Genomic DNA, 16,634 nt, shown 5'->3' on the forward strand with positions numbered 1-16,634 from the left:
AGAGCATGAGCAGGGGAGGGGCAGAGAGAGGGAGACACAGAACCTGAAGCAGGCTCCAAGCTCCATGCTGTCCGCACAAAATCCGATGCGGGGCTTGAACTCAGGAACTGTGAGATCATGACCTGAGCCGAAGTCTGACTGAGCCACCCAGGCGCCCCTACCAACAGAAAAATTTTAGGTGAGGGCTGAGAAAAGTTGAAGGCAGCAAGTACGTGAGTTGTAAGGGCTGATGGAGCCATGGTGAACACGCATGAGATTTGACTGGGAGCCTCCTGGGAGCCAAGGCAAAAGGAGGAAACAGTGTCCAGTACTTGGCTTTCCCTGTTAGAAGGAGTGTTCCAGTTGATTTGGGGAAATTGTTCTACTCGACTCTGCATTCTAGAATTCTCTTACGGGACTGTATATGATGTGGGCAGAGACACTGAGAGCCTTGGAGAAGATCCTTAGGTAGCTGGCAGCCGTACACAGGAAAACAGACCAGTGGATGATTTCCAGTCTGTGTGAACGGGTTCCTCATGTCAGGGTGACATTTCCCAGCGTCAAAAGACCTGATCTTTGCACATGCCTGCCAACCCACCTGAGCCACTTGTGCTGGCTCAAATTTGTGGGTTTTTTTTTTTTTTTCCCAAACCGTTTTTCAAATTTCTCCTGGTACTTAGTTGATCTTCCAGGAGCCAAGTCCGTAGGACAAGGAGGAGGCTGCTGCTGTCATCCCTGTCACCTGCCACCCCAGCGTTCTGGGTGGGGATCCTGCTGGTCTGGGTTCTGGGAACACCTCACAGACATTTACTCTTTGGGGTTCGCTGGGTCTGACACCACCAGGAGGAAGCCCAGCCTGACTGGGAAGTGCCGACTCCTTCAGGCTGATCCTTGGGCCGCCGCAGACCTGTCTGATGAGGACTGACCCTGGGAGGAGGGGTTCAGAGGGCACCTCTGGTTTGCAAGACAAGAAGGGAGAGAACTTTCCAGTTCAGAGGCAGGTCCCTGGGCTGAGAATGGGACCCTTGGGTCCCTGTGTCAGAGCCGCAGTGAATTCACTCAGGCTTGGGCAAATGTCTACCTCCTGCCACCTCCATCTGCCCCTCTGCCCATTTGACCTGTGTCTTGTGCTTGCCTGAGGTTGTTGGAGCCAAAGCGAGACACGGAGGGCTGGGGGAAACGGCTCCCCGTTGGTCACAAGGGGCGGTGGTCTGTCTGTCCCAGTACTTCCCACAGCGCCAGTGCGACAGGCCCCGGGCCTGTCTGGAGATAGGGTGCTGTTCCCGTGCGCGCCCCCCCATGCCCCCCGCCCGGCTGGGGCTGCATCTGTGGGTGCTTCCTCACTCGCCACCCCGGTCTCTGCGTTCTGCCCCTTGGGTGCCTCCGCCAGGCACCTCACCTCGTAATGCCTGCATCATCTCCGCCCACTTCCCACCCCCACAGCCACCGTTCTGGTTCGGCCCTGCTCCATGCCTCATCCTCCCCAAACAGGCCCTTCTCAGCTCCTTGTTTTTACACGTGGTCTTCCCCCTGGCTGGAACACCCTTCCCCCGCTTGGAAACTATGACTTTCTTTAACATGCTAGGTGAGTGTTACCTTCTTTACGAAGCCTTCCTTGACTCTCTTTGACCTCCTTACAGGTGTTACGGCTCCCCTGCTGTGTCCCAGGACATGGTCCCTCTTTCACAGGTTGTCCTTGGGATCAGTTTATGGGTGGGGTCTACATTAGCCGGTGAGTCTCCAAGGGCAGGGAGTGTGTCCCACCCCCTCTGCGCCTGCCACAGAATAGGTATCAGTGACTGTTAGTTGAAGGACTAAGCAGCCCCCTTGTCCATCCTCGTCTCTGAGCCCCTGGTCTCTGTTCAGTTACCAGCTGGCTGTTGGAGCAAGATGCGTCCTTGGAGTGGTACCAGGGGGCACCTGCCCCCTGCCCTTGGCTTTGTCCATCCTGCCCTCCAGGGTTCCCACCCACCCGGGACTGGGAGGCAGCTCTGGCTGTTGGAGACACAAGCCTGGCTTAGATTGCCCGAAGTTTGGCCTTTCAACAGTTGGATTCTTCTATAGTCACAGAGCTGGGCTTCCTACACCAGCTTCATCCCTCCGTGTCCCCAGGGGTGTCCCCTCTCCAAACCTATCTGTCCTCACTGTGCGTCCCCACCTAGCCAGGCCCACCCAGTTCTCAGGGACCTTCCGCAGGCAGGGCCGGGAACAAAGCACGGTTTATGACAGTTGTGTCAACACTGGGGGGATGGCCTGGGTTCACCCTGCTCCTTGGAAACCACGCCTGCCTGCCTAGTGCCCGCACCTAATCAGTGCCTCCTGAAGACGCAGGGGCTGCAGGGAACCTCCCCACCCCCTTCTCTCCTAGCATCTAGAAAACCCTACAGGCTTAGCCCAGTGAGTGAAACCCTTCACAGCCCTGGAAGAGAGAGACCTTGGTCTAGATTGGTCAGGCTAGCCAGATGATTAATAATTAAACCTGATCTGTTCCCAGCCACACACACACACACACACACACACACACACACACACCCTGCAGCCAGGAGTCACCCGAGAACAGGGGCTGAGAAGGAAGCCAGGGGCTGAGAAGGAAGCCAGGAAGCTCAGTATGGGCAGCTCCCAACGCCCTGAGGGTGAACATAGCCTTTTAAGAGTCTCAAGGCTCCTCCTTCCCACCTGCCAGAGGTCCTACGAGTCCACTGCCCAACTAAAGCCTTCCTGACTTTTCCCACAGGCTCTGAGCAGGCCTTGGGCAATTCCTAGGGTGCAGCCAGCTTTGATGGCTCTGCCCTGGGGTGGATTTGCAGATCAGATTGGACTTGGGCTCCACCTGTGTTGACGCTAGATTTCCTCAGCTCCATTGTGAGTTCCTCCTGAGTGGCCTCTCCCCTTTCTTATTTATGTTCCCACTGCCCAGTGCTCTGCAAAGTGCCAGGCACACCCAGCAGGCCCAGCACCAGCTTTTCGTCTGACCTGGGCACGGGGGCAGCGTTCAGCTCAGAGAGGGGGGATCTAGTCAGCCAGATGCATTCCACCCTCACATCAGGGACCCCCTAAGTTCTCTGAATGTCCTTCCCCAGCCACGAGAACCCTGAGACTCCGGGTAGCTGCTGGACAACTTGGAAGCGGAGAACCCCAACACCAGAACTCAGCCAGGCAGCCAGATTCTCCACTCTGCAGATTCATCGTTTTGGCTTCTCCCTTACTTGTCCCAAGGCCCTAGGGAAGCATGATCTCCTCCCTAAAGGCCACCTTCCCAAGCCACATCCCCCCAGAGCTAAGAGGCAGCCCCATCCAGTGGCAGGCTTTCTTTTAGCATATTGACCAGCCTGCTGTGGTTAGTTCTGTTTGGGTAGGTGGGGAGGAGAGGGGTCTCCAGTCTCTGTGGTGTCCTAGCCTCAGGCCAGCCAGCCTGGCCCCCCTCCCTGAGCCTCTCCCATCCCAGGAAAGCAGGCCATCACCCTGGCCCTGCCTTCTCCCCTCCTGGTGATATGGGAGAGAGGACAGAAAGGCCTTGGCTAATTGTTTAAGCACAGGTACATATGTGCGCATGTGTTTGCACCTGCGTGCATGGGTGCATGCGTGTGTACATGCATGTGAAGCTTCTGGAAAGCAATGGTCACAGATGGAGGTTCAAAATCTGAGCCTTCCCAGGACGCTCTATCATATTTACACTCCAATCCTGCCCCTTGCCGCTTGGTACACCCATCTCTGTCTAGACCCACACTGTGATCTGCCTGTTCTCTCACTCCTGGCCCAAGAGTTATTCCTCTGGGACTATTCAGAGCCTCTCTCCTTCCTTGCTGAAGAAAACTCTACCTGCCAGACATTTGCCCCTTCTTTTCTTATTAGAGCAGGGCTGGGGGAGAATCAGAGGAGTGTGGCTAGTGTGTGTGTTCTTTATAGATGGCCGAGATTGATTCCCAGAGAGAAGAAGGAAGGAGGGAGAGGGAAAGGGAATGCATTCTCTGTGGGGAAGACGTCAGGGAGGCTCTGTCTTACCCTGGTGGAGAGTAGAGATTCCAAGATGGAGAGACAAAGAGGCTTCTAGCCGGCTGTACAGTATTAGAAAGTTAGAAACCAAAAGAAATGGAAGCAGGGATTTAAGGACACATTACTACAGATTACATATTTGATCTCATTGTCCTTTGAGTGACCCAAATAACATATTTCGTTTAAGACAGGATCCGTTGTAAATTTCATCTTTATTTCTTGTTCAAAAAGAAGGAAAAAACACCTGCCAATTAAGTTCTAACAAAGTATTCTTAGCTAATTATTTGTTAGATGCAGCCTGACTTCAGGAATGTCAAAACGTGAAAAATTGCAAGTGTTTAACTATATGAATATGGTACTTTTACTTTAGAGTCTTCAAAATTCCATGACCTGCTGGGATTTATTCTGACTGCAGTCGCGTATGTGCTTGTCCCCAGCTCCACCCCCACCCGTTCCAGGGAAGGACATTGACTCTCATCCTGGTAAGTAAGCTTCACTACATGCACCTGGCACATCGTAGGGACACATTTACTCAATTAAATTTTATGGAGCAACCACATATTCTCAGGGGGGCTGCAGTCAGAGCCTCTCCAAATGTCTTCGTAAATATTTTCACTTAAATGGCAATCTGAAAGATGGCTAGACAGGGGTACACACACACAGGCACGCACTGCAGTCTGGAAATCTGGATTGCCAGATGACCTGATTTCAGTCCTCGTGTGTGTGTGTGTGTGTGTGTGTGTGTGTGTGTGTGTTTAGGAGGGCCTTGGTGTCAGTGTACCAATTATTCCCATTATCTCAGGCTCTTGGGGAAAGCCTAGATGGGGACTCCACACACAACACGTGTTTGTGCATGCTGCGAGGAGAAGGGGGAGGTTTTGCAGTGGTTTTAAGAAAGAAATGCTCTCAAGGCACCCGAGTGGCTCAGTCAGTTAAGGGTCCAACTCTTGATTTCAGCTCATGTCATGATCTCACGGTTCATGAGTTCAAGTCCTGCATCAGGCTTCATGCTGACAGTGTGGAGCCTGCTTGGGATTTTCTCTCTCTCTGTCTCTCAAAATAAATAAACAACAACAACAAAAAATGCTCTCAAGTAATTGAGAGCATGGGGACAGATCAGATTGCCTACTGAGAAGAAGGGAGGTTTTATGACAGCATCCCCGAAGACTGCCATCATTTAAGGATGTGCAAAGGAGTCTAAGAAAAAGCAGCCAGAGGAGCACCTGGGTGGCTCAGTCGGTTGAGTGTCGGACTTCGGCTCAGGTCATGATCTCACAGTCTGTGAGTTCGAGCCCCACATCCAGCTCTGTGCTGACAGCTCAGAGCCTGGAGTCTGCTTCAGATTCTGTGTCTCCCTCTCTCTCTGACCTTCCCCCATTCATGCTCTCTCTCTGTCTCAAAAATAAATAAACATTGAAAAAAAATTTTAAAAATAAAAAGCAGCCCGAGAATCTCCCAGGAGGAAACCTGGAAGAATATGCCATTGAGCAGACCCACGAAAGAGGGAAGAGGTGGCCATCGAAGGTGAATAGTTGAGCTGATTATCTATAATCCTGTTGGATAGATGATTGATAGATAGATAGATAGATAGATAGATGATAGATTCAGTCATTCTGAGAATAAACATGTAGAAGATGCAGGGTGTTCAGTGGTAAATGTGGAGAAGTTTGGACAGGTAGAATTGCCTTTGAACCAATGCCATTTTAAAACTGCAATGATTTGTGTGCCATAATCTTCGTCGATTTGTGTATAGTGTAGACAGTTGTCCTCCATCCCCAGCTTCTGACACGTGGATCCCCTCTGCCTTGCTCCACCCCTTACCCCTGGGGGCCCACTAGGTTCCATTTCCTGAGTCAAGCCTGACCAAGATAGGAAACATAAACAGTCACACTCCACTGTTGTTGAAGGGGGCCACAGTAGAATACTGCCCCTGTAAACACACACACACACACACACACACACACACACACACACACACACAGAGTTTGACCCAACCCAAGCTTACATGGTCCTGCCTGCTGGGCTGAATTAATGTGCTTCCAAACTGTCTGCAGGTCCTGGTGTCCTCAGGGGCTGGGCTCTTGCTTGGGTGCCTTCTCCTCAGCTGTGATCCATTTTCCTGCCTGACCCTGGCCTCAGGCTCCCTCAGGAATAGGACTGTCCCGTAGCCCAGACATTTATTGTCAAACTTCTCTTACCCTATTGAACTGTACAAGGTTGTTTTGCCTGTGTAGTATCCCTTCCCTCCTCTGCAGGTGAGGGAACCGCTCCTTGTGAGACCCCATTGGCTGTGATTTGGGTGGGCTGATCTGTCCCATCCTTCTCAGGGTAAAGGGATTTTTTTTCCCCAATTTAATACATTGTTTACTTTGAGGGTAAAGGGATTTTTGGGGGTATAATCTCCCTGCATGATCTATGAATCGGAATCCAGCAGCTCCTTTTCCTGCCATCTTTCCTACAAACCTTTACATATGGGAGTTAATATCTTCTCTGTGACTTTTGCCAGAACCGTCCAAAACAAACAAATAACAACAGCAACCGCAAAATAGGAAAACAAAATGAAACCAAAACCCACCATGTAAGTCTGTGGTTCTGTAGATCCCTGAGGGTCCTGAGATCATTTCAATGGATTCATAAGGTCAAAACTGTTTTTTATAATAATATTGAGCTTTCATGTGCCTTTTTCTCCAAGTTGACATTTTCACCAAGAGTGCAAACACAGTGTTAGACAGAATTACTGGTATGTTGGCCTGAATCAATGTAGTGGCACCAAAGTGAACTTGTAGCCATTGTATCCTTCATTGCCACACATGTGCAGGGAAAACAAAGCCAGTTTCACTTAAGAAATCTCTTGATGAAGCAGTAAAAATGATTAACTTTATTAAACCTTAACCCTTGCATACACACGTTTCTAATATTGTGATGTGATGAAATGGAAAGTACCCATAAAGCTTGGGGGAGCCGTGAAGATACACCACTCAGACCTCCCGCTAGGGGAGCATCTGCTGTTCTCTGAATCCACCGCCATGTTCTTGCCACGGCCACGCTTCTCTCCGTCTGCTCCCAGCCAATGATCATGCATCAACACAAGTTCATTCTTGACATGGGATTCCAACACCGGGTGACTTTGGCTTGAAGACCCTTCATTGGCCCGACTGAATCTTTGCTGAACTCTACACTGCAATCTGAGACATTTCTTCTCTCCTTTCCCCAGGTTAGACCAGTATGGTGGGCCAAATAGTCTCCTTGCTTCTCTAGCTCTTGCTCTTTTTCCTTCACAGGTGATCTCCCCATCATGCCCATCCAAGCTCTCCTTGGGATCTGTTCCTGAGAAGTCCTACATGTACGTAAAGCTCTTCTACTGCATAACAAAATACTACGATTGTCTCATGAAAACCACCCATGTGATTGTTTGCGCCGTGAGTTGAGCCAGTGACTTTTTTCATAGAATACCATTTTGACTGAAAAGAATGACTGACTGGCAGACTGTGGTTATTCAGACTTGGTATGGGGCAGACGTTTCCTCAGAAATGAACAAAGTGAGCTTGCCATTTCAAGGAAAACAAATGACAGTTTTGTTGTCAACAATAAAATTTGAGCTCGGAAGCACAAATTAGAATTTTGAAAAGTCCTGTATCTTCACCATGAGCTCAACGATTTCCCAATGCTCACAGGCTTTTCTGGTGAGGTAGGGGGTGACACTAAATGATGGGATATTGTGTAATGAGATGGGTCAACATTGGAAGATTTGCAAAACTCTGTGAACCAATACTTTTCAAATAACCCATCCGTGATGTTTTAAAAATCATTCACGGGTAGAAGTCTTATTAAAGTGAAGGACAGATCAATGGATTTTATTTTATTTTACTTTTTTTTTTGATTTTTTTTATTTTTAAGTAATCTCTTCATCCTACATGGGGCTTGAACTCACAACCCCAGGATCAAGGGTCGTGTGCTCCACTGACCCAGCCAGCCAGGCACCCCAGATCAATGAATTTTAATGTAACAGAATATGAAAAGTTTATTGATATGGCTTCAGATTCCCCATTGCTATGACTACCCTTTAGTAACTACTTCAAGGTCCTTCTAGACAGACTAAGAATCTAGACCTTCCCTTCAAGGTCCTTCTAGACAGACTAAGAATCAAATTGACATGAGACAAATTAACAGAAGAAAATCAAATGTAGTAGTATACGTATAAGGAATCCATACAAACATGGGAATTCCAAAGACAGGCAAATGAGGTATATATGTCATTCTGAACAAAAAAGAAGGAGGTAGGGGTCTGGATATCCAAAGGGAAAGAATACAATCCTTAGGAAGAATGAAAAAGAGTAAATGTTTGGTGAACAAATGTTTGCTGGGCCACTCAGAAACAATGGAAAAAACAGAGGACTTTGACCAAACAGGGCTTGCCAGGTTCCTCTCTGGCCTATACCTAGTTCTGATCATAAAGCAGTGATCTATGGTGATAGCTCTCTTCTTGGAAAGGGTCCTCTTTCTAAATTCTTTTTAGGCCATTGTTGGAGGTAAAGAACTTTTCCTGAATCTCCTGGGTTTTGATTCCTTTTTAACTCAAAATAATCTTTATGCTAAAGTGGCCCATCCTGGGGCAGCCTGCCCTTGGCCCCTGGTACTACCATTGAATTTTGGTGTGGTATCCAAAAAGCATTACCACAATTATCTGAAAAAGTTATTAAAATATTCTTCCCCTCTCTACCCACATATCTTTGTGAGGCCAGATTTTATTCACATACTTCAACCAAAACAACGTATTGCAACAAAATGAATTCAGAAGTATATAGCAAAATCCAGCTATCTCCTCTTAATCCTAAAATTAAAGAGATTTGCAAAAATGTAAAAACAATGACACTCTTCTTAGTAAATACTGTTTGTTCTGGAAAATATTACTTCCTCATAAGAATGTGTTCTTTAAATTCACATGTAATACATTTCTTATTGTTTCTTTAAATGAATTATGCATGTTTTAAATTTTTTCTCGGTTTTATTTTCTACTGTAGTTAAATATTTATAGCTAGAGTGCACATAATCAGGGACACTTAGACGGTTAAGTATCTGATTTTGGCTCAGGTCAAAACCCTGTTTTTCTCTCTCAAAAATAAATAAATGTTAAAAAAAATTTTGTTTAATGTTTATTTACTTTTTGAGGGGAGAGAGAGAGAGTGAATGTGAGCAAGGGAGGGGCAGAGAGAGACAGAGAGACAGAATCTGAAGCAGGCTCCAGGTTCTGAGCTGTCAGCACAGAGCCCGACCCAGGGCTCGAGTTCACAAGCCATGAAATCATGACCTGAGCCAAAGTCGGACTCTCAACCGACTGAGCCACCCAAGCTCCCCCAAAATAAATAAATATTAAAAAAAATTTTTTTAGAGTGCACATAATCAAAAGTTCTTTGGGGTCCTACATTGTTTGAAAGAGCTACTAGAGAATGACTGTTTATAAGGTTAGACAGACAGCTGTCCTTTTGTCATCATGTGGCAAGAAGCTGCCTGAAAAGGAAGGCAAGCAGAACTGAGAAACAGAGTCAGAGTCCAGATATATAAATATTTGGACCAAATTCCTGGGTGGCATGCCTGCAACACTGAAGAAGATGTTCCAGTTATGAAAGGCAATGACTTGTTTGCTTTGCATTAGCTGGAATGAGTTGGAATTATGTCACATGCAACCAAGGATACTGACCAATAGCCCCATTTGTCTGATGGGCTGGCCCAAGGCTCCCTGTCCTTGACTCCTGCCTACACTGGACACCCCTGGACTCTGTACTTTTTGTTGTTTTTAATTGATAAATGTTTAATTTTTAAAAACCTGTCAACTAGTCTCCTGTAATTCGACTAATCTCATATGTAGGTATATACATTTTATTGTAATGTGGGATTCTTATAATGTGGATTGGGACCTCTAAAGACCCAGAGACCCTTAAAATGTCCCTCCTCCCCATTACTTTCTTGATCTGTCACCACTGACTTTATAATGGGCCTATATACAATATCATCTGTAATGGGACCCTCCACTCTATATACCTTGTCACCTGCCATCATCCCAGTACAAACATTCACATGCACATGAATCACCTTAGGGATCTTACAAAATGCAATAGGCCTGAGATTGTTCATTTTTAACAGGTTCCCGGGTGCTCCCCTATGCTTCTGGTCCATGCCTAGAGTGCTGTGTGTCAGTAAACTCATTATTCTCAGGTTTGATGCTTTCAGTTTGTACTCTTCCTTGAGTCCCAAAGGCCCAGAACATGCAGTGAGTTGTGCTTTTATTAATCCAGGAGCTTTAATTGGGCAAGCTTTGAAACTGACAAGTGGCATGAGCCACTTGGCCAATGACAACCTGGTTAACAGCCTACCATCCCTATTTTTAAAGTCTAAGTAATTGTATGCACCCAACATAAAAAGTCAAATAGTGCTAAAAGGTTTATTTTAAAAAATGGCACTTCCGGGATGCCTGGGTGGCTCAGTCAGTTAAGCGTCTAACTTTGGCTCAGGTCATGATCTCACAGTTTGTGTGTTTGAGCCCCGCATCGGGCTCTGCACTGATAGCTCAGACCTTGTACCCTGCTTCGGGTCCTGAGTCTTCCTCTCTCTGTCCCTTCCCCTCTCTCACTCTGTCTCTCTCTCAAAAATAAATAAACATCAAAAAAATAAATAAATAAAAATAAATAAATAAAAAAAAAAAAAACGGCACTTTCTTGTGTCTCCCACCTCCCACTCGCTCCCAACCACTCTCCGTTGTTTCAGCTGTTCCTTCAGATGTTTAACTCCATGTTTCTAAATAATATGCATACACACATTCATTCTTGATAAGTGATTTTTAAACACTATCTATTGACTTCCTTGGATGATTCGATAATTTTAGCTTGCTTACACTCTCCTGAACCTCCCTTCCTCCCATTCCAAATGGATATTTGTGTTTTTATTGTAGTTAAGTAGATATGAATCACTCGTGAGCCAAGTAGCAAACTGTGATCACATTCCCTTTCTTATATATATATTTTGTTAATCATTACCTCTTTCCGTTGTTATTAGTTTCCTTCAAACTCATGGATAGGTCTTCTCATTCTATAACTAAGATTTTCCACAGGGTCAGATAATCTCTTGATTCCTTGGGTTTTTTTGTTTTTTGCTGTTTGTGTTTTGTTTTTTGCCTGGAGCTTCCCCCCAAGACTCTTTATCCACTTCTGTCCCTTCATCCAGTTCAATTGGAACCACTTGCCCTCTGGACTTCCGTTACCTGTTGTCCCTGCCATCATCCTAGATGCCCTTTGGATCTCTCCTATCTTGTATCTCCTGTTTTCTGGAGCTCATACCTTTCTGTTTGTTTATTTGCTTTTGTTTTCAGTAGAACATACATTCAAATAGCTCCTAGAAAGCCTGAGAGGTAATAATTCTGGAATTTTGTGATTCTTGAAATACTTCTATTCTAACATTGGTTGGGAGTCTGGCCTAGTAGAAATTTCTGGGTTGAAAATCATTTTCTTTTTTTTTTAATTTTTTTTTTTTTAACATGTATTCATTTCTGAGAGTGAGAGAGACAGAGCACGAGTGGGGGAGGGGCAGAGAGAGAGGGAGACACAGAATCAGAAGCAGGCTCCAGGCTCCGAGCTGTCAGCTCAGAGCCCAACGCGGGGCTCGAACTCATGGACTGCAAGATCATGACCTGAGCCGAAATCGGACGCTCAACCGACTGAGCCAGCCAGGCACCCCGAAAATCATTTTCATATGGAATATCGAAAGCATGACTGCATTGTCTTCTCACTTCCAATGCTGCTTTTGCAAACTTCATGCTATTCTTATAACAGATCCTTTGTGTGTGATCTGATTTTTTTTTTTTTTTTTTTTTTTTTTTTACCCTCCCTGGAAGCTTTTAGTGTCTTCTTTCTATCCTCAGAGTTTTACATGTAACTGTGCTGTACCTTGGTGTGGGCCTTTAAAAAACTTTTTTTTTTTTTTTTGTTTTAGATTTATTCTACTGGTTTCTTTCTGCCTGGAGACCTATGAATGTTGTACTTTGACCTCTCCACCACCTACCCTAAGGCTATCTCTGCAACTGGGTCAGTTTTCCCAGCTGCTGAGCGCTAGCCTCTCTGGCCTGTTCTGAGGGAGGGAGCTGAGCAGCAGGGAGTTGAATGACAGCCCTGTGAACCCTGTGCTGTCCATGCTGTGCCCTGTAGTTACAGAGATCAGGTCCATCAGTCAGAAAACTCCAGGGCACCTTGGATAAATAGTCTGTGTGAGTGGTCCTGCTAAAGCCGTTCAGCGCACAAGCTACACGCCTCTACCCAGTGGTCCTGAGAGCCATGCTCCCCAAACTGTGTTCCATGGGATTCTGGTGCCACAGGATGCTCCTCACAAAAAGGACGTCATAGTTAAACCAGCTTGTGAAGGCTGCCTTCTCTACATGTCTCGCTTGGAGATTCTCAGTGGAAATCTGCATGCTAACGGTTCTAAAGTCTTAGAATAAAGTAACATGATTGACTTCATTTAATCTCTTCTTTCCCCAACTACTTTACCATTTGAATCATGTTAATTCAAGAAATAGTTAGTAATATGTCACAGAATACTGAACTTTAGCAAATGTCATTGAATAGTACTATAAACTCCATGAGAGCAGAAACTGTCAGTTTTATTTTCTGCCGTGGGCCCGGGGCCTAATACAGTGCCTGGGACATAACAGGCCCCTGAAAATGATCTGTTGAATAAACTAACTAGTCAGTGAATGATCGATGCTTTCACAAGTCCCTGATCTCCTTCGTTCTCTCTATATTTACAAAAAGTGAGGTCCCCTTAGTGCATTACTTATGCCATTTTGCCAGCATTGAATTCTGTGCTGTGGTCAGTTGTCTTTTCCAAATGATAGGTTTTTCAGGATGCAGTGAGATTTTAGATATTGAAATTTGTTCCCTCTGTGCACAGGGCTGGACTAGCACAACTGTTTCCCATTAACACAGGCGCTCTGAGGCCTCCCTCCGCTCCGTGGTTTGGGCTGGAGAAGAAACACAGGCAAGCCCTTCCCAGCGGTTTTCATGTGGTTGGCAAAGAGCTAACGCCACAGCCTTGGGAAAGGAAGGGCTTACAGCTCTTCTGACTCTACTCTCTGATCCTGGGCGTTTGGGCAATAACGAAGCTCCTGATCCCCTTCTCGGGAGCTGTCAGGCTCAGCCTACATGTCCTCCTTTGGAAAAGAAAGGGCACCAAGAAAGGGAGTGAAAATGTCTGGGAAATGTCAAGATTTTGAAAGTGTAGGATTTAGGGAGCTGAGGTGAGAGAGGGAGGATATCCTAATTTTCTTTAAAAAAAAATTTTTTTTTAATGTCTATTTATTGTTGAGAGAGAGAGAGAGAGAGAGAGAGAGAGAGAGAGACAGAATGTGAGTGGGGAGGGGCAGAGAGAGAGAGAGAGACAGAGACAGAGACAGAATCTGAAGCAGGCTCCAGGCTCCGAGTTGTCAGCACAGAGCCCAATGTGGGGTTCAAACTCACAAACCACGAGATCATGACCCAGGTGCCCCAAGAGTATCCTACTTTCTATTATCTTCAAGTGCAGGAATTAGCAAACTACATCCTGAAACCAAACCCAGCCCACTCCCTGTTTTTATACTGTCCATGGGCTGAGCTTCACTGAAAAAAAAAATTAAAAGAATAATATCTTATGAAAATTATATGAAATTCAACTTTCGTTTTCAAAGAATATATACATATCTCATTACCTATCAGCATTAACAGATGAATGTTTGCAATAGATTTTGATGATAGAAGACATTGACTTTGGAAAAATAATTTTTTTACGCTTTTTTATTTAAACAATCTCTGTACCAAATGTGGGGCTCAAACTCACAACCCCAAGATCAAGAGCCACACGCTCTACCAACTGAGCCATCCAGGTGCCCCAGAAGACACTGACTTTGAAACCCAATTAAGTGAAATGTTATTCCTCAAAAACAAAATTTATTCTTCTCATTAGGAGACCTGTATTATAAAAAAATATATACTCTATTATGATTATTGTGTTTAAATGTTATGACTAAAAATCTCATTAGAAATGTGTTATCTTTGGCTTTTTAAGTACCTATACAATAGCCTCAATTTTGCCTCTTGTCTGCAAAGCCTAAACTATTTACTGTCTGACCCTTTACAGAAAAAGTTTGCTGATCTTGCTCAAGTGGATTATCTACTGCATTGGAATGACTTAAGCTGCCGTAAGTGGCTGGGGAGAAGGGAGTTTAAATAGATTCATCTAGTAGTCATTCAGTCAACAAGTTCTAATGTGAGCCTCCTATGTGCTGGGCCCTGAATGTACTATTGGTGGACAAAGCTGCCATGGTCCCTGCCCTCAGGGAGCTTACAGTCCAGACTCAGAGCACTGGAAATTCACCAGCCTGCGTGTGCATGTCTGTAAGGATGCTAAGTCAGTGACCCCTGACAGCTTTAACGTCTCAACTTGTCAGTAGGTCACCTTGGCCAGGGCACAGCTGCCCGGAAGTGCTCTGTTGAGATGTTCTGGAAGGGTGTATAAGGAAGGCAGGATCAGGTGAACACCATGAGACTAGTGAGGGAGAAGCCAAGTCCAGGAAAGTCAACCAGGATAGGGTTGCCCTGTCATATTGGTTCAGGCAAGAGGCCAGAGAGCCAAAAGCAGAAATGGCTTCAGAGCTACTCATAGACTTAATCCTGCCTGCCTAGGTCCCAAAGAGCCTGAAGAACCCTGCAAGCTGTTCTTGCAGAGAAGCCTGGCAAAGATCATGGAAAGAACATGGGCTTTGGGGCCACGTGAACCTCATCTGGAGTCCTGGTTCTGCCACTCAGTAGCAACTCTGTCATCTGAACTTGGCAAGTCACAACTTCTATGTACCAAAGTAACCTTACATGTAAAGTGAACATAGTAATTGATCTATTTAAAAATATGTAAAGAGGAAAGTAAAAGTCCTCATCTTCACCAGTCAAATCCCCCTCCTCAGATGTGCATTATTAATATTTTGGTTCAAATACTTCCAGACTTTTCCCTAGGTTTATACTGCACAGATATATATGTATACACATGCATCTATTTACAAACCAAATATTACTGTACATACTGGTCTGTAACTTGATCTATTTCTGTTCAACAATCAATCACAGGGGTGCCTGGGTGGCTCAGTCAGTTAAGCAATTGATTCTTGATCCCAGCTCAGGTCATGATCTCATGGTTTGTGGGATTGAGCCCTGTGTGGGGCCCTGAGCTGACAGAGCAGAGTCTGCTTGGGATTCTCCCTCTCCCTCTCTCTACCCCTCCCCATCTTGCACATGCACACGTGTGGGCTCTCTCTCAAAATAAATAAACCTAAAAAATCTATTATATACATCACTTTAGGTCCATACATATAAAATATGACTCTTTATACCAACTCCATAGTGCTCCTTCATATAGCTAGGTGGCAATTAACACAACCTACTGATGGAAATTTGGTCAGTTCTGATGTTTTTCTGTTATCAAACGTGCTGCAACTGACAGGCATACTTATGAATCTACGTTATTGCTTCTGTAGGAGAGAGTCCTGAAAGTCGAATTGCTGGGTCAAAAAGTACACATGTGGAAAGTACACACATTAGGTTCTAACAAATCACCTACTTCCCAGAGGTGTGCCATTTGCACTTGAACTTGCAGTTGATAATATCACGTGCTTACACATATCCTTATAAGCACCGGGTTCCATTAATTTTTCAGTCTTTGTATTTCCTTGACAACAGTAAAGTTGAACATCTTCTTATGTTTATTGGCCACCTGCCTTTCTTCTGTGAATTCTTTGTTTATATGCCTTGCCTATTTTTCTATTTGGATGTTTGAGCTGTTCTTCCCGGTAGGCATTTTTTTGTACATTAAGTGTCTGTTGGCAGAAAGAAAGGACATTGTGTTTTGCAGCTCAGTTAAATGTCTTGAATATCTTACCCAGGTCTACTATTTGGCTTTAAACTTTATGCTGTTTTTCATCATGTAGGAGTTTTAAATGTTTCAGTATTCAAATGTGTATTTATTTTTTTTCTGGTTTCTGGGTTTCCTGTCTTGCTTAAGAAGTCATCCTACCCTGATGTTACATAATTGGTCTCCTTTGTTATCTTATCATCTTTTTAAGGCTTCATTTATTTATATTCATATTGTTAATATTTTAGGAATTTCTATTTGGAGTAGATGAGGAATGTATGTTGATAATGTGTCTCTGAGGTTTTTCTTCTCTCATCACTTTGAATGCATTCAGGGACCCATAATTTTTTGAGCCAAAAAGGCCTGTGTGCTGTGTGTTCCTACAAATGTACTCATTTCAAAGAACAACTCCACAACTTGTTAATACAAATGTTAATATTGGTTATTTCTGTGTGATGGGATTAAATATGCTTTTAATTGTTCTGTCTTGTCATATGTATTTTCTTGTTTTGTTTTGTTTTTTACATTTTTTTTTTGTAAGTAGGCTCCACACCCAATGTGGGGCTTGAACTTAAGACCCTGAGATCGAGAGTCACATGCTTTACCAACTGAGCCAGCCAGGCGCCCCTCATTTCCTCTACACCTAGCATAGAACCCGATCAGCGGTAAAAGTGTGGGGCTTAATTGGTTAAATTTCTCCACCGGCCCCCAGTATTCATGTGGACCTAAAGACAACAGCTTGG

The 16,634-nt window shown here is 45.0% G+C and overlaps 1 long non-coding RNA gene across 1 annotated transcript; it reads left to right on the plus strand.

The window, feature by feature from the left end:
• LOC113600123 (uncharacterized) lies at nucleotides 1–16,361 on the plus strand. The gene is made up of 5 exons (XR_008292177.1): nucleotides 1–178; nucleotides 4,343–4,454; nucleotides 7,254–7,391; nucleotides 14,131–14,191; nucleotides 14,676–16,361. It is a non-coding gene; the product is annotated as an uncharacterized LOC113600123 (long non-coding RNA).
• Nucleotides 16,362–16,634: the final 273 nt, after the last annotated feature.

Source organism: Acinonyx jubatus, chromosome D2, assembly GCF_027475565.1.
Source record: "Acinonyx jubatus isolate Ajub_Pintada_27869175 chromosome D2, VMU_Ajub_asm_v1.0, whole genome shotgun sequence".
NCBI classification, from domain to species: Eukaryota; Metazoa; Chordata; class Mammalia; order Carnivora; family Felidae; genus Acinonyx; species Acinonyx jubatus.